We start from the raw sequence: 26,972 nt of genomic DNA on the forward strand, positions 1-26,972 counted from the left end.
CACCGGATTGCTGGAGGAAAGAGCACTTGACTTTCAGGCTGTTGCGGCTATTTGGGTGGCTTTGGGCACAGGCACCGAGCAAGCCCCACACGTCCTGGGCAGTTCCTGGTTTCCTCCACATGGTCAGGAGTCTTTGCTCCAAACCCATGCCATGTGCAAACGAAATCACATCCCCTTTCCAACTGTCAGCTGCTGCCACCTCCCTCTGCCAGCTGCCTGTAGCTGTATTGTCTTCTCCTTCGCCACATCCATTGCCAAATGGCCCAAGTGCCACCAGGCAGGTGGGTCCCCCATCTCTGAGCTACCTCCCGGTGCTCTGCTGCCTTGGGCGCTGCAGCCAGGGCTGGGGACGGCAGTGAGCGGCCGGCAGGGAAGGAGGGTGTCCCAGGGACCCTTCTTGATTTTAAAGTATCCCTGAAGTGCAGAGGGTGAGAGGCAGCGGCTTCCCTCCGGAGTCCCACGCCCATGCCCAGAGTCGTGGGCAGGAGCCGCAGCTCGGGGCAGCGCCGCGGTGCGGGGCAGCCTCCGCAGATGCTCAGCCCAAACCCAGAGCAAGCCCTGCAGCGTGCTGGTACTTGCAGTTTGTTTCTACATCCTCAGCAGCACCCGTCTGCCTCCAGCCCTGTCCTGAGGACTCAGTCCAGTGAGGCTGCTTTACTCCTGAGGAGCTCTTAGATTTACAGATCCTTAACCACCTCTGAAGCTGCTGGCACAACATGTATATACATACAATATTGTGACTATTTAATTACCAGAGGCATCGGTCACATAGATTTCCAGCTCCACATCCACAACTACCTACTCAGTATATAGGCCACATTTATTTAACCCACTCCATTTTCTTCTTTGTTTTCTTTTCATCTTTGTGATTATTGCCTATCATTCAGTACAAGTTACATCTATAATTCAGAACAGAGCTTCAAAACTGTCTCCTGTTTATTATGAGGGTGTAGTGTAGCATTGATCTAGCTTCTTGTATGCTGTAATAAATATAAATCAAACTCATAATCCTTCCCATTTTTAAATGCAAGCCTATTACCAAATAGCCAACCTTATTTTAAGATTTTTCAAGCGTCGCTAGCTTTTCAAGTATGTATATAAACTAATTCTTTATCCCTGCTACAGCTTAAACACAAACTGAACTTAATCTGTAACTCATTTCAGACTACACCTCGGATGCTGAAGAGGATGAAATTATCCACCTTCACACAGAGCATCTTCAGGAGTGGGACTGCTTCGAATTGGAGTGGTTTGGTGCAAATTAGGACATACAGGCTGTGCAAGGGCCTGGCTGGATGAGATTTCACACAATTAGGAACCCCTGCAAGTTGCTCCATAAATATGCCACTCTGTGAGGACTTCTATAGCAACCAGCCCTCGCAGGGAGCTCTTCTAGCAGACACACCACCTGAGGATATGAAATGTCTATGACTGCTTTCTCTTCAAATAATACAGTGATTTTAATTGCTGAAACTATTAAAAAGCATTTGGTCTTTTTTTAAAGGATCACAAAGAAAGCTAGAGCATAAAATAAGCAGGAAAATGAGCAATAGTCCGAAAACACAGGAAGATTCCCTTCCCCTGCAGGCGCTGCATTCCTGTGCCGCTGCGCCCGGTCACCTCGCTGCCGGAGCGGAGGCAGGAGCTGGCTCTCCCCAGTGGGATGCTCTGGAGCACCAGGAGGTCAAACCCTCGTTCCTTCAGCATCCACCCAGACCTGGAAAATCACCCTCACGCCTGACTGCAAGCCCACTGCGGCCACTGGAGTAATTCTCATTAAGTAAATGATTATTTATCATTGGTTTTTAGTGGTGACAGGACCACTGAGCATCCATAAGCTGCGGGAGCCGTGCCAGCCTGGCCCCAGCCAGCCTGGAGGGCTGACGCCGGCGCTGACCCCCTGTCCTCAAAAGAGCTCAGCGAGGACTGACAAGTCGCACCGGGCAGATCCCAGCCCCGCTCCAGCTCCTAACCCCGCGTGGGCACACTCCGCGGGGAGGCCGGGGGCTGAGCCCCCTTGCAGGGGGGAGTCAAACCTCCCGTCCAAGAACACGTCGGAACTTCGTTCCGTCTCTCGCACGGTCTTACCAGAGCCATCAATTTGCCATCTTTACTAGTGGCTAACACTGGTTTGTTCTGCAAACGAAGTGAAACATGGCATCTATAACACAACACTGTCATTTCAGGGTGCCAAGAGGGAGGCATGGCTAATCCGACTCGCAGACACCCGCACCCAGCGCTGCGAGGAGAAAGCCAGGAATGGAAAACAACATCCCTTACCCGAGCAGCATCAACATCCCCGAAGGTACACGGCTGCTTAGCTTATAAAAATCAGAGGCTGTACGCAGCAGCTAATTGTGCAAGAAGTGTGAATGAGGCATTGTCCGCTTAAATGCTGAACTAAGCTTCAAGAAGAGAAAATCATATTTCGTTTACAGTACAAGACAAAGCTGCTGTAAAAACCCTCCTTCACAAAAGTTCTACCGGAAAGTGCCTTACACGTAATTAAATTATACAGTTAATAAAAACCAAGTATCAAAGGGAAGGGAAAATAAAGGTTTGAAGGCAAGGGAAAAGATGTTTTCAGATCTGATTTCAAAATGACATTGCATAAATGAGAAAGCAAATTTAACAATATTATTGTACTCTATCATTAGGAGAAAATGAGAACAATCTACTTATCACTAAACTGTTTTTTAAACAAAAAAACCACTTAAAACGAAACTCCATGGTTGATATAAAGACCATAAAAGCTGGGTTATTCACAACAAACCAGACTGAAAGAAGGTTTTAGCCAAGGTGTCCCAGTTTGCACGCTGCGTTCAAAACTGCCGGTGTCCCGAGCGAAGGCGGGTGCCCGGGCCGGCGCGGGGAGGCAGGCGCAGGGAGCACGGGGCATTCCCGCCACGGGAGAGGAAGGCAGCATCTGCGCTTCTGAACCGAGCAAAAGGGCTCCCACGGAGGCCACTTCAGGCAGAGATTTATTCACAGCAAATCCCTTGGTCGAAGGTGTAAGATCCCAGCGGGAGCTTACCGAGCAGTGGCATCGCTGCTGTTCTGTTGCAGCCCCAGGTTAAACCCAGTTGCAGGTTCTGGGACATCCCAGAAGGGGCTCAGATCTTGCCTGGTATCTCAGGTGCTTCAGGAAATGGCAATGAAGTGAGCTGATGCTAATCATAAAATTTTATGGTTTCAATATAAGGAATTTGCAAGTCAACTTTTACCGTCCACAAACTTGCATCATGACTGTGATCTGTACCATGTTCTACCTTAATATAATGTCCTGCCCCATGGGACACAACAAATTGCATAACTTAAACAGCATTTTTCTCCTCAGGCTGTGAATGCGTGGTTCCCTAATCAGACCTGTGGATCAAGGACAATCTGTCCCTAAATTCTCATTGCAGGATAAGAAATTAGATCCATTTGCAAACTCATACTTTGCAGTTGTACCAACAAAGGAATGAAAAAAGTTAGCAAGGTGAGTTGCCAAAAACCTCTATTTGGTACCAATTCTCTCTGCTCAATATATTTAATAATCCAATAAACCTCTTTTATTACAATCTCACACTACAATCTCCCTCAAAACTCAGCGAGGTATGAGGTTCCACTGGCCCCCATAAGCACCACTAGATGCCAGCTTCAGATTCAGTCATTTCCAGACCAGATTTAGATTAAGTAGAAATTTAAAAATAATTCAAATATACAAAAATTATTAAGTTATCAAAATGATTCTGTTCATATGGTGGCTGAATTAATCTTTCAAAAATTACCGTTACCACTGAAGTACCAGAAACACAACTAATACCCAACGTACTTAGACACACTTGAAGCACCTTGAGAAATCAGGGTTTAAACACGTTAAGAATCACACTGAAGTTCACTGCAACGAATCAGGCAAAGTTAAACGTGCTCAGCTACTTGACTGAACCAAACCCACAGCTACGATTATATCAAGTATTTATTCGGTTACTCTGCCTTTATGTGATTTAAAGAAAACCAGCAGCTGTCCCTGACTGAGATTCTGTTGTAGGTAGGGGAAAGCTAAGTAAAAATAGAAATGCAATTTGAAAAATTAGCAGCACACACAGCCCAGGACACTACTGTCCCTGGGGGTTATTCCTGGGGGGAAATGGCAGACCAAGGAGCAGTCAGTTGGTCTGGGAATAGATACGGAGCTCCCTGGGCTGGCAGGGGCCGGGACCAGCAGCCGGCCTCTGCTCTGTCCCTCCATCAGTGGCGTTCACCTGGTTCGTTCCAGGGACAGGGACAGGGACAGATCCCCCACATCCCACGGGAGCAGGGCTGCGGCTGCTGTGTTTAAGTCACCATCCACCCCCCTCATCCCTTACGCTTGTGTGCAGAGCTGAGCACTGATGCTGAAAAATGCAGAAGGTTCTCTGCCTGCTGCAGAACATTTATAATGTAACACATGCAAAGCCAACAACTGATCGGTTTACAAAACCCGTGGCTTAACTCCGCCAGCTACATCAGGGAGAGCAGGAATGCTTGAACACACAAGCTTTAAGATACGTCAGAATAAGAAGAGGCTTTTGATATATATTTAATTGCAAAACTCAAAGAAAATCCAAAAGCAACCTGAGGTGAATAACCGAGATGAGAGATTCAGCTAGGAGAGCTCAGAGAAATGCAAAGAATTGCACATTTTCCCCCAGCTGAATCCTTTAGACAACACTTCAAACAAGGAACAGAAATCTAGAAGTGGAAGTGGCTGCTCAGCACTCTCACAGTCCCAGGCAAGGTGTGCAGCCTGAAAAATTCAATGCCTTAACAACTGGGAGAAGGGTATTATGTATTATTACATACGTTTTCAAAGCAGACCAAGATTTTTAAAAAAAGAGAGAGAGAGAGAGAGAAGCACAGTGAAGCCTTAAGAAGGTAATGCTTTTCCCAGGTCTAATTGTAGAAATGCTGAAAATTCATGCTACCTCACTTTTAGCATCCAACAGACAGGTATTCTCGAGTAGCCACAACCAGCGGTAGATTAAGCAGTAAAATTGGTAAAAAAGAATACGTGCTACAGATTTCTGGCACTGGTGAATGGACTGGATGGATTCACAAATCTGGGAGGCCTTTCTCATCAACTTTTCCCTGAAAATTGTGGAAATGTTATTTTTTTCTCCTTCTGAGCATTTTCTTATTTTTTTTTTTAATTTATAACTCAGTTTTCTGCACTCAGGAAAGGAGGAGTAATTTTTTTTTTTCCCTCCAACAAGCAAACTTGATATAGGTCATCTCTATCTGCACTAAACCTACTAGAAAAATACCATCATGGGTGAGCCACTCTGAAATGGCCAGCGGAAAACAGGCATGCCACCTCCATAGTGCATCTGATCACTGCAGAGCTGTAAAACATTCAGTAATTATTTTTCTCCCTTGAAGCAGCAACCCCATCATGACCTCGAGTTTATCAACAAGGATGCTGTGCAACGGGAAAATGAAGGCAGTAGTCACGCAAGCGCTTCTGCGATTTTACACCCGTGTGATGTGTCTTCTGCTGATGCTTACTGGGACAGGCACTGTCTTACTCATTTGTGCTCAAGAGATCACCCCGCAGAGCAGCTCACTCCAGTCCTGCTGCAGTTCTTAATAAGTAATGCCTTATTCCTCTGCTGCGTACAGGAGGAAATGTGAAAGATGCTGAAGTTGAATAGCTGGTGAGGTAAATGGAAAACTGGGAGAAGTTTTGTCTGGTTTGTCTTAAAACAGGGCAGACATACCAGCCAGCAGCAGTTCCCGCAGCCCAGCTCCTGGCTGGGGCAGGGGAAGGAGCCGGGGCACGCAGGCAGCCGGGCAGATGGCTGGCTCTTGCCAGATCGCTTCTTAACGCCAAGCTGCTCTCTGGGACCTATGCATTCCCCTTGGTCCGAAAGTTTTGATAAAGTACATTGCCACTGTTTGACAGGCCAGCGTTCATACTGCAGTCAAACTGCTTCTCACTGGAACCTCAGCAGATCCCGGATCACCGACTGTTTCTGCACTGGAGCCAATCCAGAGCTCCCCAACATGAGATACCCCTCCACAGAATAAGGTCGGTGCCAGAATAGATCGGTATTAAAAGATGGACACAATCATGTGGTCTTGTCCGTTAGCACGTTATACCCAAGTTGTTGGGTTTTGCGGTTTTTTTAATCACCTTGAAAGACACCTTGTGTATACAACAATGCCTCTGCACAGACTTTCCCTTGGGCACTGTTACTTGCAAGGTTCCCATCATCGTGGCATCACTGCACGTACAGTCCTTTCCATGCATTTATCCCATACTTCTACCAACTGGATAGGGAACGGAGAACCAAAGCAAAGGCACGATGAGCCACTTGCCACGAGAACAGGGAATTGCAGCTGAGCAGCATTGCGTGCCCCTGCTCCATTTTCCACTTCACCTCCAGATTTCAGAAGCAGCTGGTCTCTGTACTGAGTCAAAATCCAGGCTCCCTTTTGCTTCTCCTCCAGTGTTAAGCAGAGGTTCGTGCCACCGCTCCCAGCCCAGCCCTGGCTCTCCGAAGGTGGCTGCTGGTGGAAACGCAGCCCAGGAGGTGCGAACTGCTGAGTGCAGCTGCCCAGCGCCGCGACTCGGCGCAGCTGAAGACTCTCTTAATTAAGAGAACTGATGCAACTGTTTTCAAACAAAAGCAACGCACTGAGGGGTCTCCTGCTAAGGGGCTGCCCTGTGGTGACAAATGGAGGCAGGGGGAGTTTCTACAGCACATGCACGTGTGGCTCACCTAACTGTGGAACAACGCGCGTTTAGGGCAAGAAAACAGAAATAAATAAAGAATAAGAAACCATGTAGAAAGAGGCTCCCGCACTGTGTTTTCAAGACATGAAATGTGATTTCATTTGTAAAGGCAGCAAGACAGGGCTGCAGCTGGTGCCAGGCGAATATAGCAAATAGCAGACTTGGGCGCCTGGGAGAGCAGAGCTGCCGTGCTGCGTTTTACACAGGCTGCCGCGCTCCCCAAAGGTAAAACGTAGAAAATACGTTGACACATAATGTGACTGAGATCTTGGCTATCTGCTCGCTGATTCAGAACAAGCCCCCCCCAAATCTCCATCGAAGGATAAATTATGTCACGGTTGAGAACAGATGCTTGACTGTACAGTGACAAAAACTATAAATACATGATGTTGCATATTATATAAACATACGTACTTGCAAGCATTATGCACCGCAAGACAGAGCTCAGCCTGAAGCCACAAAACACAGAGAAAATAAGAGCCTAACGACTCCAAGGGCTCAGCAGAAGAGCCCAGCTCAGAAGGCACTGCAGCATCACATCTACCCTGTCCCTCTGAACACCTCGGCTGCACACAGCTGATCAGGGGCTGTCAGAACAGCATCTCTCAAGATTTTACACGCACTCCTTTGATTTACCTTGCGGTAGCCAGGGGTTAGCTGGTCAGCTGCAATTCTCTGAAAGCTCTCGGGCCTTAGGAAGGAGGGACTAAGCAACGCAATGCTGTGTAAGAGAGGAAACGCCCTGGCTCTTCCCAGAAAGACCCAACCTGCTGATGCTTTCCAACGCTTCCCTCGTGGCTCTCCTCAGCGTCACCGCTCCACCGCTTGTGAGGACAAGCCAGAGAGCTGCCAGGTGAGCCACGCGCGCTCCTCGCGCCGCGCTCCCATCCTTACTGGGCTGCGGTGCGGACGCCCAAAAGGAAAAGCTCATGCTGAAACGTTGGGATCTTTGCTTGACAAACCCTGTATTTTACAGTAAAAACTTAACTACATCAATCCACGTAGTCTTTTTTTTTGGCTAATGAAGCTTTTCCTCTGAAACTTAGACAATAAAATAATTGTGTTGTTGAGCAATGTTTCTCATTTACAGATCTTGAGGCACTGAAGGAATTCATTAGAGTATTTTTCCAACAATGAAAAAGTGTTTTGAATAAACTCCCACAAATCCAAAACAAGCAGGATCAAACAAGAACAAGAATTCATGCATGAGAGCAAACGTCAAAGGAGGGAAAATTAACAGATTTGAGGGGATCATCATCTCCCTCTAGGCTTGACCCAGCCTGGAGAAAAGGAGGCTGAGGGGAGACCTCATCGCTCTCTACAACTACCTGAAAGGAGGTTGTAGAGAGGTGAGGTCGGTCTCTTCTCCCAGGTAACAAGTGATAGGACGAGAGGAAATGGCCTCAAGTTGCGCCAGGGGAGGTTTAGACTGGATATTAGGAAATTTTTCTTCACCGAGAGGGTTATCAAGCATTGGAACAGACTGCCCAGGGAAGTGGTTGAGTCGCCATCCCTGGAGGTATTTAAAGGACGTTTGGATGAGGTACTTAGAGACATGGTGTAGTGGTGGTTTTTGGCAGTGTTAGGTTTATGGTTGGACTCGATGATCTTAAAGGTCTTTTCCAACCTATATGATTCTGTGATTCTGTGATTACACAGGTGGCAGAGCCCGCCCTGCTGCTGTACAGCGACAGCCTAATAGCTACAGCCCTGGCCCAGGCTTAACGCAGGGGGCTGGTGGGACCGGGGCAGGGGTGCCTAAGGCCGGGCGTGGGGAGACGGCACAGAAGTGCCCGGGGTGCAGCCGGGGTCCCCTGGTTGGTACGTGCTACCCACGCTCGCCAGCTGGTTCCGGTTGGAAAGGCTGAGAAGGAGAAAGCGGAGAAGAGGTGAGGAAACGCCTTGTGCTGCGGCTGAGCCTGATCCCGCACGTCTGCTCTGAGCGCCTGAAACGCCGGCGTGTGCCAAGCCCTGCAGCAGGGGAGCAGGGCTCTTGTGCAACAGGTCACTGAGATACATAAGGAAATCCTTTCAAAATCTGCCCTTTGCACTCCTGGTGCTTCAGCCCCTCGTCCGCAAAGCCCGGCAGAACAGCAGACCCTGCGCCACGCCGCTGGAGGCAGGAGCTCACTGAAAGACAAGGAGTTGCTCTGATACTACGGAGATGGGCGCAACTGGGAGGCAGCGGCTACAGGTGTAAGAAAGGAGATGCACACATTTAAATAAGTTTTCCTGAAAAGTCAGGATCTCTAATTCAGAAGAGAAACAGCATAAACCATCCTCCTGAGAACTACGTAACACTAAGGTGCAGAGGAACGCTGCAATCAGAGAAAGTCTCCTACTGAAAGCCGCCTCCGCTCCATTCTTCATTCCCTCTAAAAAATTATTTTTGAGTTGGGGGGCAAACAAACAGGAGATGCAATCTTTGTTTAAGAGAGAAGTGACTTTATCTTGCCTTCAGGGAATACGTATTAAAATTTAATTCTCATAAATATCTTTTACAGCTTACAGAGTTAATTAGATTGAATCCATTTAGTTTTCCAACCATTAAATAAAGTTTTTCATTGATTTACAGATTATAGGTTGATATATCACGGCAAAGCTCCTTCCTGTTTTATTGTCCCCCTTGAATCCTTTTTAAAAATATTATTCAGTCTCAAATCAATAGCTACCCTTGCAAAGGAAGGGGGGGGGGGGGGGGGGGGGAGAAAATGTTTCCAAATGCAAGTTTTAAACCTGTGGGTGAATCTTACCCAAAGCACTAAGAAAACATTTTGATACCACCAAGCGCGAGGAAGAGATGTGCTGCCTTTCCCAGCCCCTGCGGGCTGTCAGCACGACGGAGACCCTCGTGAGAGGGAATGGGAGGCGGAGGAGCAGAGGGCTTTGACATGTCAGCAGCATCTCAGCACAATGAATGCCCACAGCCGTATTCACGAAAATGGGACATTTTGATTTCAGAAACATTTGACCAAAACATCTCTTTAATTTGTACTCTCTCCTAATCTCATTTCCCACAACAACTTTTTTTCGATATAAAAAAAGATGATAAATAGCTACAAGACTTTTTCATTTACAAAACAGAACACACCTAGGATTTTTGGTCACTGGTTTTTGTATCCATGTTGATTATATTTTTATATGGCTTTCCAATAAGATTAGATTAGTTTGGAAAGACATGACATTTTCCACAGAAAGTGGAAAATATATCAAACATGATAATTATGTTGTAAAGAATGCATTTTAAAAATCATTCCTCAACAAGTACATTTTTTTTCCAAAAGCTTTAACCAGTTCAACAGCTGATGAGTCATCGCTCTACTTGAAGATGCTCAAGAAGGACTAATTTAAATTTTGAAAGTAAAAATACGAGGGTTACATACTTCGAGATGCAGGCCACATTCACCTCTAACGAGATCTCTTAGATGAGAGTGAAATAAGAAAACAATTTCTGCTACAGATGAGACGGAAGGTATTTTTCCTCGCGGCTGGGAAAGTCCGTGGGCTGTACATCCCTGCCCCTCCCGCGCTCAGGCCCTCTCTTCCATGCTCACCCATGCGTTCTTTAATCCTCTTGCAACACACGGCAATCGATAAGCAGATTGCTGAGAAAATTATAGCATTTTGCATTGGTACTTTTATGGATTAATCCATGAAGACAGGCAGTACTGCCAGCATTTGCAGATGAACAGCATCTGAACAGCGGCTCAGCAGAGGACCAGCCCTCTTCAACAAGTGGTAAGCGCATCCCACAGCCCGTATGTGATGCTGGGAGTCCGGGGGCACAAGGGGGAGGCGAAGACATGATCGTGGGGTTAGCACATAAAACTCTGTCAGTTAAGAATCACACATTTCTCTCCATCATCAAGGAAAAAGTGAGTTAATAAAATCAGTGGATCTGTTATTAGATTCAGTTCCAGTCACTTTGACTGTGTTCAGGCAGTGATACTCCTCCTGGGAGTATGCAGGGTGGAGGGAATAAATAAATAGCTAGCTAATTTTTTACCCACTTAGCTCCCATACCTGGTAATGTCTGCCTAGCAAGTCAGAGGAGATTGAAATATATGAACCTGTGGCAGAGCTTTTTTAATACTCCCAGAGGTGAGCTCAGGAGATCTGCTCCTCCTGGGGTGACAGATTTATCATAGGCAACAAAATGCAATTTAAATACTTTCATGGCAGAAAAGTTATACAGTATAAAACTTTGGTATTCTTGATCTACCTTTTCTTAATCACATTTTTATACTTGTGAAGAAAGAACTTATGTGTTATTATTTTAAATCTGAAAGACTGAGACAAGCCATTGGCACAGCTGAAGATCCACATTAGAGGAGGACAGCTTTGCTGGAGCCTCCTAGGTGCCTCCCTCCTTCCCAGCAGAGACCTGTGCTCTCACCCGTCCCCTAATAAATCACTTTCCTCTATGCTATTTTTAATAGCAACTGCCTCCAACCTTTGTTATAGTAATGTAAGACTGGCTAGAATTGCCTAACACCATGGGAAGACATCAATGATGAGAGACCTGATTCATGAAAAAACTACATATAAATATACATTTTAAAATTACATTGAAAAAATCTCCCCCCACACCCCCCAGTGAGGTAGGTGTACACTGCCAGTTGCCAGAAGTATTTATTTATGGTGTCAGCACGTTGTTCCTTGTAACTTGCGACAATATGGCATTTCAACACCTTATGCAACCGTACCAGGATTAAGATCATTGTTACTGGCTTATCTAGGTTTTACACCTCTTGGTCATGTGTAAAACTGTGATTTCACTTTCCTTTGCCAGACTGGGCGCTCAGAGCACCTGCACAAACGTGTTATTATAAGGCAGTATACGCTGCATTGACAGATGCTCTCCTAAACCAGAGCAACTCCACTGATTTTGGAGCTGTCCCTCGCTGGCCTGGAAGGTCCCGTTTATTCACACATTCTTGTCCTTTAGGAGATGAACTCATCTCCATGGTTTTTGTCTGTCTGCTCCATGTATTACACTTGCCTATTGATGCTGACACGCAGCAGCTCAGCTGCACCTACCACGTCACAATCTTGCTTATTCACTGTTTGCAGTTAATCATTATTTTTTCCTATATTCTACATGAATATTTGCAGGGTTTACATACTACTTTTATGTGCCTGCTTTTACATTTAAACAAGTCTAAAATTGTCTGTCCTGCTTTTCCCCAAAATGTACGCCAGTGAGCCCTTCCTTTTTCCCCACGGTAGCTGCCTGTTTCGTCTTTTCATTTACCTTAGTGCCTTTGCTTTGCTGGTTTCATCCAACTTCAGAGCCCTTCATTGCTCCTTTTCACACGGTGCCTAATACATTTAATCTCCCATTTTACTTTCATTGTCTTCTCACACACACACTTTGATAATAAGTTTCTTCTGGCTGATTCTGTTTCGGCAAATGGATGCACTTCAGAGAAAGCGTCTCCAAAAGACCTTTTTTCTCCTACATTTTATCTTCCAGGATGGTTTTCTGTCCTGCTTTGCCTCATCAGTGTCAGCACTTAAAACGCTGCCTCCCAAGCAGCCATCTCTCTACAGCAGCCGCCGTTGCCTCAAGTAAACAAATAACTTGTGCATCACATCTGGATTTCTGATCACGAGCGTAAAAGCCCCATCATTACAATTAAAGGGAAAGAAGATTCTCTAGTAAGAAAAAACAACTTTTTTTCTTACTATCCATTTTTCCAACTGGGTCTTCAGCATTGCTGTGGTTAGGATGGGAAACACACAACCAGTGATGGCCTACGAGAAAAGGTACGCTATGGGGTGAAGGATGGAGGGAAGGCTGTGGTTACTACCTCTCTAGTATATATTATTATTATTATTATTATTATTATTATTATTATTATTATTATTATAAACCTCAGAGCTTCGCTGCATGCAGCAGCCAGAGATAAAGCCAAGACTCCAGTTCTTCCCTTTCACCTGCCCACGAGCTCCCCAGGTAGTGCTGGTGGGAAGCGGCCCTGATTCAGTGGCGTTCCTTACACGTTTCCAGCATAAAGCAGCCCAGTGCAGGAGAGACTGTGGTCTTTCTTCCTTACTCATTGCACCAGCACATAAACCAGGTCAGAGTATTCTCAGTGACTAGCTCATTTGGAATTACTGACACTTTATTGCACTTTGTAGCTTGCACATAACAAAATGATAGAAATAGGAAAATATCTTATTTTCCCTACCTAGGGAAAATCATTCCCATGTAGCAGTATTATTATATACTTCAGCTCAGCCCAACTCAAAGAGGAAAAGCTATTACTAACTCACATGAATCCACTTCAGAAAGAATAGAATCAGAAATGGCACTTTTCATCTAAACAGTGTTTTGCCAGAAAATGTATACCTAAATACCTTATAAAAACCAGCTCACTTAAAATTAAATTGATTTGCTTTCTACCGTACTCCTTGCCTGAGGCATTAATTTGTTTCAAAAGTGACAGAGAACACGATATCCCTGCCACGGTACCACAGGACACGCCAGCTCACAAGGTCTGTGTTCTCATGACACTGAGGAGGTTCCTTTCAAAATTTCTATTGCAGAGGCCCCCATCGACCCCCCTGTAATTATCCATGGTAGTTTTCAGATACACAATGCATGCATCTAAATACCAGATACAATCTTGCAAAGCCCCTCAAAACAAGCTTTTGAGCTATAACCTGTGCTCCAAGGTTGCCTTGACTGAAGACAAAGCACTGACAGCTCCTCCACTGCAATTAGGATAAATGGAGGAGAGGGTGCAGCCTAAATACAGACCGAGAACCAGCAGCTCCTCGGTTCTCATCACAGGTCTCATGTTCAGCCTCCCGTGGGTCACAGCTTCCCAGGGAAGAGCCATCTTCTGCACAAGGGACTAGTAATACTTTACACAACCGCTATAGGGACCCTGTCAGCTGATACGTGCAGAGCTCCAGGAACAACAAATGTGTTTGAGTTATTTCCATTTGCTTCTGCAGATTATTTAATTCTGCTGAAAGAAGCAGTTACATGGTGGGGGCGGGGGGAAGAAGAGGAGCTGACTTCATTTCATTGTAGTGGGTTGGGTCCTGTCTGTCTGGTTATTGTTTCTACCACTGAGAAACATGTTTTAAGAGACTAATAAATCCCAGTTCCTTGCCTGCATGCACTGCTAGTGGAAGAGACAACCCAAGATGAAAGGCAGTGCAGAAATGTGCGGTTTTAGAAATAATCTTCAATGTTTGTAAATACGTAATACGAATACATAATATGTAAAGATTGAGACACACACCCAAGATATATTGCATTGCCCACACTTACTATAGAAAATACTAGTGTGGGTGCAAAGACCTGAAAATATTAATGTGGGTGCAAAGACTTGCGTTCAACTATATACAGTTCTAGCACACAACAGCGAAATAATAAGGGATGATATAGTACACAGCTACCTCAACAGCATCCTCGAGGGAAAAAAGTTTATAACTTCACCATCTAATAGAGTCTTTGAAACTTCCTACTGCATCATTTCCCTCTGAAGTTTCTACAGCTACTCTTCCTTTTACTGTGGTGAATATTTCAAAGCAGATGCTATCCTTTTACTTCAATTATTCTCTTTTTTCCCCCCCCATGTTTTTCAGAGAATGTCAGTTTTCAACTCAGAATGGTTTATTTTATATTTTCAGATAAGCACTTAAAGAGATATTATATGGATGCTAGTCTGTAGCAAGCTCATCACACTCCCTCCAGTGTTTGATGCTGTCCTACTTTAAGGATCCTCCACACGATGCTGTGTTACGCAGAGACTATATTAAGCACACACATGCATAAATGCTCTCTATAATGTCTGGGTGCCTTTGAATTAAACAAGTGATAAAACAATGCAAAACAGGGCATACATTTCAGACTGACAAAGTTATCCACATCAGCTGGGGCAAGAAACCTCAAATTATCTCATCGATTAAAATCATATCCTTCTTCATGCCGACCAAACAGATAATGCACCTTATTTATTTAAAAACAACTAACTATGCTAAGTAGTACCTGCTGAAATTGAGGTTTCATGATGAAATTAATGCCATTTGCTGTTTGAAACGGGAGGAAGGTGAATGTGACATATCTGTCTGGGGATACAGAAGAAACATTTAACTTGGAATTCATAAATAATTCCCTGATAGCTCAATAGCCTGGAATGTAACAAGAGCTTGCTAAGTCCTTTAAAAAAAAAAAAAAAAAAAAAAAAAAACCAAAAAAAAAAACTTCAGTGATATTTAGGTACCAATGTCTAAGACTGCATGCTTGAAAATGCTCTTTCAGCTGCCGCCTAATCCTGGAGACACGCTTATGGGTTTCAACTGTGAAGCTCCCCGAGCTGCTTGAGGCAGGGAGAGCCAGAGCCCTCCCGCACGATGGAGCAGTGGCTGGAGCACCCAGTTTGGAGGCAAGAGCCCCGCACCCGCTCCCAGGCTGCAGGGCCGTTCAGCATGCCAGCACCTTCCATGCCTGCGTTAAACTTGTGCCACTCGCACAAAATAACTGCAGATGCGCTGGTAACAGAGAACACAAAAGGAAGTGAGACGTTAAGACTGGGAAACGGTACGCTCACCTTGCTGGAGAAATATGAGGTCCTATTCTCTGCCCACAAGCCACTTCTGGGTTAAGCAGTCACTGGATACAAAGAGCAGCCCTGGGTGGGGGCATGCCCACAGGAGACGACCCCTGCTTGGCACACAAGCGTGCCCCGACCTGCCTCATGGTCCACACTCCCCACAGGAGCACCACGGGGACCCCAGCCACTGAGGATTTCACCCCCGAGCCTAAGCACTAGTTGTGGGACACTGATCTCAAACGCCTGAGTCCTTTCTTAGATCCAGTACTCGGAGCAAAGCAGCTCTCACGTTGAGTGCCCCGACGGATTGCAGCCAAAGCAACCTCCCCGTTGAGCCAGAGCCCACTAGAAAGAGTGATGACAGTTTTATACACTTCAGTCATTTGTGATCCAGATTATTTTTTTCTCATGAAGAAGTTAGAAAACTAAAATAATCATTAGCTTTTTTTCATCATTTATAAACTTTAATACCTGCTACCACCATTGGTAAACACGGGTAATCCAGGAACAGATCCCTGTCTCCTGAGAACCAGGATCAATATTTCTTCCCTTGAGTAGAGCAGCCTAAATGACGTAAACCAACTTCATCTTTAGAAGAATAAAGACTTATCTAGACTTGGCTGCTAAAGTAGACCTACACACAATATTTAAGTCTCCCTCTCAAGCTCAAGTGTAAAAGTACAAAGATTTTGCTCTACAGCCATTCTAAAAGTCAAGAACACTGATAGTTTCTAAGAGAGAAGCAATTCAGTATATCAGTTTAATGGAGGAAACACGGGAAAAAGAGAAAAAACAATGACTGGTAGCCATAAAATTCTGTAAATCAAATGTCAAAGAGTAATTAAAAAGAAAGGAGGATTTCTATGGACCTGAATGTATAATTAGGAAGGGAGCTACTGTTGAAGTGACACTGCGTAATAATCTCATTGTAAAAACTGAAAAAAAGTTGCATTCGGGGGAATTATTTTTGAATTATTTAGAATTGGTAGTTTGAAAATGAAATGGAAAATGGGTGCTTGTACTATTAAATGCTGCTAATGTACGAGTCTCCCGAACGAAAAAGCTTCTCAATTAAAATACTTGCAATATAGTGCCATTACTTATCAGCTGAAATGCATTTTGTACTGCCATTCTTTTCGGGAACGCAATTGTTCACTGAATTGGGAAATTAACAGCCAAATCCAGTGAAGTGCTGTGCTCTCTCCTCCTACAAAGCAAACTCCCAGGGCTTCACTGGGCTTTGCGTAACGCTCCAAAGAGAGCTATATTTTTAATCCGAACCATGATATACATCCTCTGCCCCACGAAATTATCTGAAAAGAATAAACAGCTGGGGGGACATTAAATGATTATGTTACTTTTATAACATACACTTTTCAGAATAGGAAGCAAGCGCAACAGTGGATCTCAGCATGCAGCCAGAAAGGCTTTTTCCCCCAGCAAGTTTACAAGGCAACCATATTGCCAGTAAAAGTCACCCTTCTAACAAATTCCCATGGACTGCAGAGGTGGTGGAGACTGCATTGCTATCTTGTCTACTTACAGGCAGAGAGAAAGGCTTGTGATGCATGTTGCCACTTCCACGTCTCTATAGAAAGCAAATTGCTTTAAACACTTAAACCAGCTGCTAGGAGATGCAGAAATACAGATAGGAAACGGGACAGGCTTTATCTTGACTACTGTTAGACATGTTCGGTGTAGACACCCGTGGGTGAGCAAGGTTCCCTCAACAGTCAATGGAAAAAATGAGGTGGGTCAGGGGCACGTCTCTTTTAAACGTCTAGCTGAGGATGAAATCCCTGCACCCTACAAGGGCCTGGAGAAATCCACCCACTATAGATGATGAATATGGTCATTTTAATCTGCGACAAAAGAAACAATAGGAAGAGTAAGTCCTCATTCTTTCCTGATCCTTGGCTCTAGAGCATTGGGAAGGTGATGGGCTATGACCTTGGCTCGCCTCGCCACCCTCAACAGGAGCCTGGGTCCTCAATCCACCCAGGAAAGATTAAAGAGAGAACGATAGAGCCGAACACGAGACGTAGCAAGAGTCTGCCCAATGGTAGTGCTGGGATTTTTGCAGAATAAGGGGGGCAAGAGGTACCTTAACCTATGCTTCCTTTTAAACTCACGTTTAATTCAGTTCGCGCAATCTATGCTCAAATTCTGCTGGCATTAAGCACTGAGGTAGAGCAGGTCTGAGTGGTTTTTTCTTGAGCTGGCACCTAAACGCACATTGCATGCAGACGCATTTTATTTTACTTAACATTGTAGGGCAAAATGTCAGGTGCGACTCCATGAGTAACCGGGAAAACCTCTCAGTGTCGGTGACTACACCATGGAGCCCAGTCACTTCAGTTTACATCCAGGGGGTTGCTCACTCCCAGCTCAGGGAAGATGAGCTCAGCTTCGTATTTTTCTCAGCAGACTGCACACCTGAAATCCAGAACTGAGCCTCACCTCACTGTCAGATGTACTTCTTCCCCTTGCACTAAATTATAGATGTTAGACAATTCCGAGATAGGAATGTTAATTATTAATAGGAATTATCTGAATTGATTTTCAATTACAGAATATTATTTTCTATTACATTGCAATAAGACTGCAGGAATTCCATTAAATTCAAAATGAGGATCATCAATTTCCATTAAGACACATGTAAACTAAATACATTATATCTCTGTTGAAGCCAATGATTTCCATTATCCATTTCCATTAATTTCCATTCATTTGAAGTGACTCCATTTGAAATGGGCTTTAACGACTCGATGGCTTATCAGTATTCTGGGCTCTCTAATTTGACAGGGACATAACCTAGCTGCCGTCACCTGCTCCCGCACCCTCATGAGTTGAAAACCTCTATTGAACTGCGTGATTGACTGCAGCAGACAGCCAACTCCTTCAGACAGTTGTCCAAAGACAACTGCCACTTCTGCCCCTGCATTGAATCTGTCTTCTGGAACCTGATACATTACAAATGACAGGATGGGTTTCTTTCTCCTGATTAAAAAGTAGGGGGGGCGGGGAGGGGAGAAATGCCCTTTTTTTTCCAAAGCTGATTTGTCTTTCGACCATTTCTGGGGTTGAGCTGATACCAGCACTATTCCACTGCTCCAGACAATTCAAGCAGGGAGAGGATTTTCCCTGAAATTTGCATAACAATGTATGTTTGCAATACTGCTGAAAGGGAGGTACAACACAGGGAAGCGGTTTGCTGACCAAATGCCAGCCAAAGGATTCTTTAGTTTCTAGATAATATGATGTGGAAAGTAGGAGAGACCAACGAGAAGAGCAGGAGAGACCAACGAGAAGAAAAGCACGCCGACGGAGGAACAGTTAAGTTACGCCCATGCGTCACCTGCGGGTAGCAAACACGTAACTGTTCCACAGGGCTGCACACTTTGGGATGTGCTTTCATATCTGCTCTGGAGAACAAAGAAATACTTTCTGAAGACCTAAAGCTGCTAATTACTACAGTGGTCAAAACACTAGGAAGTCACCTTCATAGTATAAAACCACGGCAAGAACAGGAGGAAGAAGCAGCCCGCAGCCAGTCCCCTCGATGAGGCGACATTGCTCCCCGAGCCCACCGCATCCACCCTTCCCTCCAGCCCCCTGCTCGTGCTGCTCTTCTGAAACTGCTCTGGACGCAGCGCTGCTCTGACCTCAGCTCTCCCTCTTCCCAATTTGGGGGGCTCACCTCCTCTCTCACAGCAGGACACTTTGCTTTTCCATACTTTCCACTTTCTGCTGCTCCAGTATTCCTCCCTTCACCACCTCAAACCCAGCCTAGCGTTGCCTTTTGAGCCCTTCTCCCATATTGCTTTCTCTTGCTCTTCACCATGCAATCAGAGAGCAAAAATATGCATTGAGAATGTTTTTTAAAATGGAAAACATGACCTATCCGGTGCATTACCATATGCTTTTCACATCAGAGACACTCTAACAGATGCTCAATACAACTCAGTCATTCCCCTACATGGATATTTCCTTCTTTGAGATTATAAGATATAGAGCATTTCACGCATGAACACTAAAATAGTAATTTATTTCTAAGCTTTGTGCAGTAAAATAAGCATTGGTTTTAAACAGTTTTTTACCATCATGTTGAAGTGGGGAAAGACAGAAGCAGGGTCTTTCTCTAATGAATAGGCCATATAAACTGTACACAGGTGGTAGAGCAGAAACATCCAGATGGCTATTGTTTTTTGGTAACATTCATTCTTTTTTCTGCTGTTTCTGATACTCATTTTTTAAACGTTGCTTTCATTTTTAAAGGGCTCTTCCAACATAAAATGAATAGAATATACAGGCCAGCATTCTAAAGACAAAGCCAATAGATTAAAGCCCAAATAAAGTAAAAATTCTCCCCAGAAAATGTAGTGGAAGTAATCTCTAGTTTGGCTACAGAAGGCAGGTTTTCAATAAACAAACAACATTATTATTGCTGATAAAATACGATGCTATCTACAACTCAATGAGTCCCCACTACATTAGATACTCTGAAAACATCAATAAAAGTCACAATTCATACATCAGGGGATTTACTAGCTAGAAAAAAAATTCCCAAACCGATGAGGTAGAAAGATCACTAGAATTAATTACATTTGCATCACAGAGGAAAAAAAAAAATATCTAAGACATTTGCTTACATGCCATGTTAGGTACAGCATTTGGAAGACTACGACATCTGTATGCAAAGCACAAAGTCTACTAAGTGGCCAGCCCTGGCCATCATTAAAGTACTGGACCACGCATGCCTGATTGCAGTACTGGTTCAGTTCTCTTTAACCATCCTTTCGACAGTGATTTTGAAAACCCTGTGCGATGAAAGGGTGCGATGAGTGCCTAGCACCAGCGCTGCTCCTGGGGGTTATCATATGTTTTGTGTCCCTGCTTTCATCTGCTGCAGGGAAGTGACAAGAGGCATTGCCTTGCCTCACTGCGAGCTGTGGGGGAACTATTTCAGAATTTTGCTGCCGGTTTCTAAAGCAGTCGATTAGTCCTTCTCTTTGTAGAAGCTCAACACATGACCAACGTGAGAACTTCTCCTGGTGCTGTGTCCATAGGTGAGACAAGCACCAAAGTCCCTGACCTGCCTGCAGAGTGCTCACACTCAGGGTTTTTTTCCTTCACAAGTCCTTTATCATTTTTTTTTCTTCTCCCTGTGTAGGAGGAAGAGTTTTATAATGACTTGGAGCAGATGGATGGGATCTGCGTGTCTTATCCTGAGCTCCACTCCCTGGTATTTGTCTGTGCAGACGGGTAGAAAACAGGCAGATATTATAAGAAACAGAAAGCTTTATGCTGACCTGAATGTTATTCCCATGCTCTCATTACTGCCTCTTCTTCTCTTCTTATCGCCCTGTTGTCTCACAGGACAGAGCAGTTCCTTGTAAATGCATGTAAATCTGTGACTTAAATGCTTTTTGTGACTTTTAATAATTACTAATCATTTTGAATTGTGGTTTGCTGAACTTTAAAATCTTGACTTGCATATCCTTCGATTTGACATTGCTTGGCACGATCATAGCAAGGGTGGAAGGAGGAGAAAACCAGAGGGAACAGATGGACACTCTTAAATGGGGCACTGGAGGGAAGAGAGGGAAATGGAAAACTGAAAGGAGCCACGAATAGGCCACAGTTAAATTGAGAAGTACCTTGAAGGCAAAACCCAATGTAAAGATAACATAGGAAATAAGCAAAGGTCATTGAGTGGCTTTGAGCAGGGGACAGATGGTTGGATTTGTTGGAGCAACTGGTTTTGGATGTTTAGTTCTTGTTCTGTTAAATCTGGCAGATTATTCATGAACAAAAGTTGTCAGAGCAGATGAAGACAAAAGATTGAATGTGCACGGAGAGGTCAAGGCTGAACATGCGGAGTCAAGATTCTTCCCCCAGTAGAAGTTACTAATGCTAAAACTTAATTAAATTGCCCAATGATGTCAAGAAGTAATAAACCAGGAGTGGTCCAAGGACAAAGCTTTAGTGACAGATGCAGAGCCTAAAAGGGAAGGAAAAAGACACCAGGAGAGCTGGTCCCAAGAGGAGGATCATCAGTATTAAGTGCAAAACCTGAAAAATTTAAAGGGATGTAGTTCATAAAAAAACCCTGAACTATTCTATGTATTATTCTAAAAACCTACAGATTTAGAATTCTGTAGAGAGAGCAGGTACTACGCAGAAGTTAGAAGATTCACTTACAGATTTAAGATCTCTATTCAATTTTACAGAAATTCATCATATTTCCCTACAATGCATTAAATACAGTAAGTTTTAAAATCCCTTAGAAAGATCATTTTCTGCTACAAAAAGTTTAAGTCAATTCAGGCCTTAATGATTCCCTAACCTTGTGAAATTGCACCTTTTTTTTGGATGGACTGTAATAACTTCTGAATGACATATCTGATCCACTCAGAAACGTCTGGGAATTAAGCAGGCATCAGTAGGCAGAGTCCAATTGATTTTGGAGAAAGCCAGGAAAAGAGAAAAGTAAATGAGCCACATATTACTCTCTTTATCTGGTTAGCAGATTAATTTCCTCCAGCATCTATATAATCATTTATAAATAGTTGATGGCAGCTTCACAAAAAAAAAAAAAAAAAAGAAGAAGAAAGAAAAAAAATCAGTTCAAATTGACATCTCGAATGCCTTACTTCCCATGCAGAAGAAAAATATAATGGGATCAGAACAAGGGCTAAGAGGATGAGGGGAGGGCCACGGGGAGCCGGGGGGGGACAATGGTGGCACACAGGCTGTTTCGGGGGAACTGGCCTCACTGGGGCATACAGCGGCAGCTTCGTGGGAAACCCATGAGCTATTGCACCAGTGTTGCAACATAGAAACACCAAGTCAACTATATTATTTTAAAATTGCTATTTGGAAGAACTGCAAGAACAATCTTAAAGAAATATATAGCGTCCACTATCTCTATTTTACTCATAAAATCAGCATTGCCCAGTGTATTTTTACAGTTTGCCTTTCTTTGCTTTGGCATATTTGGTTTTTTTGGGAATTTTTATTCCTTGCCAAAAGAATTAATTACGAAATCCTCTTCTTTGGTTGTTTGATGTGAATTAACCCTTGAGATAAGGCACTCGTTTATGTAAAATTAAAGTTATGTTGAACATAAAATGCTTCTTTCCTTTGAGTGAATAAGGAGCCTTCACACTCCACGCTGTCGAAAAACATTAAGTATGCAGCGCTTGTATCATGTATGTTGACTCAAAGACATTCTTCTGCCAAAAGATGTTATTCTGAAGGGGCACTAACTTGCCAGAAAATTTACTAAATTACAGCAATATCGTAATGGATGCCAGACTATCATATAAGTATGCTGTAATTCACTTTTTGAGATTTCTGGCCATGACTACACCTTTCAAGAGTATCCTTCCTACCTAATGCTGATCATTAAAGACATTATTTACTTTGTTATTTACTATTTGCCTATATGAAGCCACCATTTTTGAGCAACCTGAAGCTAATCTTGCTGGCTTCCGGTGGCAAAAGTATCTCTCCCAGAACCCAGATGTCTCTTAAATACTAAGAATGATCTACTAATGGTTTTATGGGGTTAATTAACTGTTTCTTTTTAGAGATAATAGAATTTGCAATGAGGAACATCGGCATTATCTTTAGTGCTACCTCTGCAAATGGAGAATACAGGATAATTGGTACTGCCATGTATTGCCCATTATGCACAAAATTAAAGCAGGGAATTTACACAGTGATTACCACTGATATTTTATTACCTTCAATTCTTATAATAGATTGCAATTCACACAATAGATGGGCAAAAACCTTGTTTCTGTCTTTTAGTAAAACCTATGTATTCTGCTAGAATGCCCCCATCTTTATTCCTCTAGGTTCTGGGTTTTTTTTTTCCTATAAGGAGCCCACATCTCTTCCAAACCCAGTGAAAGCATTTAAATGCATTCTGCATCACATCTTAAATACTAAAGGAACATTCATTAGGATACAAAGCGATGCTCTATCAATTTAGGAGATTAAAAAAAGTTTTGAAATTTCTTACACTACAGTTAAGATTAAACCCTTGTAAGGGACTATAACAGTCCAGTCCCGAGATGTTCACAAGCAATGAAGCAAACGCAGCTGATGGGAAACTAGGAATGAAGTAGTTTTCTCACCAAGTGCAGGTAGTAAGTGCACGAGCACCTGTATTTTACTGGTGGGAACTTGGCACTGGGAGCGCAGTTTCGGGTGCCCCTCTGAAGTCCTGTGCTTCTGTGCAAATCTGAGCTTCCTTACAAAAAACATAAGCTTAGTTTTTGCTCAGCAAATCCTGAAAATCAAAACCATCACTAAAAAGAAAAAAAATCATGGCACTACTCTAACAAAAGAAAGACAATCTCCAATTTTACGATGGGCAGAGCAGGTTTGTGAAAGAATGAGTTACACAGACAGAAACTTCAGTGCTTTCCAGGAAAGAAACCTCAGTGACATGCACGCTCTGTTGTAAAATGTCCCTATGCAAAAATCTCCCTTACCCCCTGTAAGAAACCCAGGGCTCTCCCCAAGATGCTCCCAGCACAGGCATCCCCGCGCTCCACGGCCGTGACCCTGCCAAAGTGCCCCGAGGGCTTTCCGACGGGCTGTCCCCAGCATGGCAGGGGGGGAAGATGCGGGGCTGGTTGCGATGTCCCCCTGGGGTTGTGCTCCTCTCCGCCACGGGTCTGGGCGTGGGCTGTGCCAGTGCTGCCTTTGCCCGTGGCCCCTGCAGGAACAGAGGCTCAGCCGGTGACCGCAGGAAAGCGGCTTCGTTTCCGCAAGGCTTGACTCTTCTCCTGCCAAACGGCATCACTTTGTCTGCATCAAACCAAATAAGTAGCCTAAAGATGCTGCTTGCTCCAGGAATACATCTAGGTTTATAGACTTCTTTTTCCATAAAAAGCAATAACATGAAACTTGAATGTGATTTTTTTCCTCCAGAAAGCTGATTTTTCACACTTGGTCTAATACAACGGAGTTTTACATCAATATCCATTACTGCAGTGGAAGCCTTGCCATGGGTATGGCAATCTGCAGCCGTAATTCGTGGAGTAACAACGGGTGCTGCACAGATAATGCTGCCTCCAAGTTTACATTGCCAGTCTGATTGTGACACTGGACCATCTTAAATCCAAGTATCGTCCTGGTCCAAGAAAGGCTATTTGGATAACAAGTGAAATAAACTGGGTATGAGATTCCTCCGTTGGGAGACTACACAAGAGCAGACGAACACAGTCCAAAGCCCCGGAGCAGGCGGCTGTCCTGGACCGAGCAGAGGGAGGCAGCGATGCGCCATGTTCCCTGTTGGCCTCCCTGCTCTGTTTTAGCTGAGCGAATTTCTTTCCCCCACATATAAAGCATTTTATTCTGTGGGTGCAAGACTATTATCATTCCAGTGTTGTCAAACTCGGCTGTAGTTTTGAAAAGGCTTTCTTTTTAACCAAAGTGGCTGCAGCTTTTCAAACTACTCAGATGACGCAGGTATCTTCTCTCCTTCTCCCTTCCCTCAATTAAATGGGAATACACTTAGTAGATGATGTCAGCAAACGTTGTATTCACCAGAGAAATCTATGAAAGATGACCTTCTATTTTCAGTCTTATCTGGAATTTAAGGAACAAGCATTTCCAGTGTGATGGTGCAAACCAATCTGAAATGCAACTGCCCAGTTGCCGCAGTTCTCGCAGACCCCGCAGGAGCTGCACCTCCCAGGCCCCTTCTTGGCCTCAGCTCTCCACCCCTTTAATCAACAGGAGCCCTCCCAGCAATTTCAGAGGGATGGCCCATGTCAACACTGAGACTTTTTAGCTAATGGTTTTCACCACACACGTGCAGTGTCAAAAAGCCTGCATTCGCACAGCCATTTGTCACTGCCTCGTAAAACGAGGTAACACGATAAAACATACCTCATCTGCTTTGCTTCATACCGACCCTTCCCTTGCAACAAGACAAGGTTCTTTATGGCACAAAGAACTTATTTCATGTGCAGTGGTGGTTACAGCGCAGATTTTCAAAATGCCCTGGAAGTCTTCAACTTCTGAACATCCAGAAGAGGACCAGAATAACTGCTCTTCATTGAACCAGACATTCACAAAAAGGGCATTAATAAAACAGAGCAGACAAATGCCTTCCTCTGTATTTAAAACCCCTGAGCAGATGCTACCACCTCCACCCGTTATCCTCACAAAGAGAGTGACTGAGAGAAAGCGAGCACGTGTGCGCGTGTGTGCACGTGTGAGACAGACACAACGTTTCATGGGAGTAAATTCTGTTCACAATCGCAACATTCTGGAAGATTATTATAAACAGTTTCTAAGCAAAACTGAGTCAAATATATGCAATTTCTTGTACTCCTCCCTTCATTTAAAGCTGTATATATTCTTCTCATCTTTGTCCCCTGACAACAAAGATGGCAGCAAAGCTACAAAATAACATTGAGTGCATTGTAACTAAAACTAAAGGGTCCCAAATTAAATGTTAGTGGTGTACAATTTAATCTTTTTTTTTTTTTTCTATGATTTGTAAAAGCTCTTAAATTGTGCTTCTGCAGCTTAGGACATCAGCAAATTCTCTAATTGCTTTACAGCACCATTGTTATTTTATGAAGAAAGTCTCCATCCTGTATGTTCTACAGCTGGCTAATTAAATTACTCCTTTATACAAGCGAGGTACGCAGGAACCACAGCCACATTTCCAGTACAACCAGCCATGACTGCTAAAGCAGGAACAGAGATTCTAAAGGAATCGGGAGCTGCAAGGATCAACCTCCAGCCATATCAAATCCCCTCTGGGCCATTACACCAGGATAAAGGGATCTCACAGTGCGTGCAGATGGAGAGGTCCCGCCTTTGCACGGATCTCTCCGGCTGCGGTAAGGCTGGTACATGGGACCTGCATCATCACCGCTCCCAGCTTCCAGCACGGGTTGTGTCTGTGTCAGGGCAGGGACAAGGAAAGCACTGTCAGGAGCAGGTATGAGGCTGCTACCCAGTCCCTGGGGCTCATCCTTGGTGCTTGGACCGTCCCAAAACTCAAAATGCAGGTCTCGAGACGGAAGCAGAAACCTCATTTCTGACCACAGTGCAGGAACAAGGCCAATTTGACAGTGTTTCAGATAAGTTTAAGCTTCTAGAAAACTACATTATAAACTCATCAAACTATACTTCACGCATATCTCTGGATAGTGGCAAGTGTCCATGGATGCTTTCACCTATTCAATTCTGACAGCAGATCACTTCAAGAATAGAATCCATTTCAATCCATTTTAAGGGTTTTCAGATCATCCACTTTTGCCTTGCACCAGACAAATCAAATTAATAAGACTGCTGGGAAATTTTTGGGACTGTAAGGAATATATTTCCTTACTGGCAAATACAGGTCATTCACACATAGATATATTCATTTGACTTTTTGTTTTTTCAAACTAATAATTCATCACCATTTTCCCTGCTCTCTCACTACCAATTGTTAATTTTTAGAAGAATGCCCCATGGTTTTTGGACTCTGCCCCTCTTGTTTGCCCTGGTAAGGCTGTTACTGCACAGTCTCCATCCAGCCTTCATTTGGTTCTCTCACGTCTTTTTTCTGCCTCTTAGTTATTTTTGCCCATTTTGGGACAGGCAATACACCAAGT

General features: G+C 44.1%; 1 protein-coding gene across 3 annotated transcripts in view; it reads right to left on the reverse strand.

Moving 5' to 3' along the window:
- The window catches only part of GRM7 (glutamate metabotropic receptor 7), a 314,851-nt gene that overhangs the window by 237,395 nt on the left and 50,484 nt on the right, over positions 1–26,972 (reverse strand). The gene's annotated exons all lie outside the window — the stretch shown is intronic.

Source organism: Mycteria americana, chromosome 11 (assembly GCF_035582795.1).
Source record: "Mycteria americana isolate JAX WOST 10 ecotype Jacksonville Zoo and Gardens chromosome 11, USCA_MyAme_1.0, whole genome shotgun sequence".
NCBI classification, from domain to species: domain Eukaryota; kingdom Metazoa; phylum Chordata; class Aves; order Ciconiiformes; family Ciconiidae; genus Mycteria; species Mycteria americana.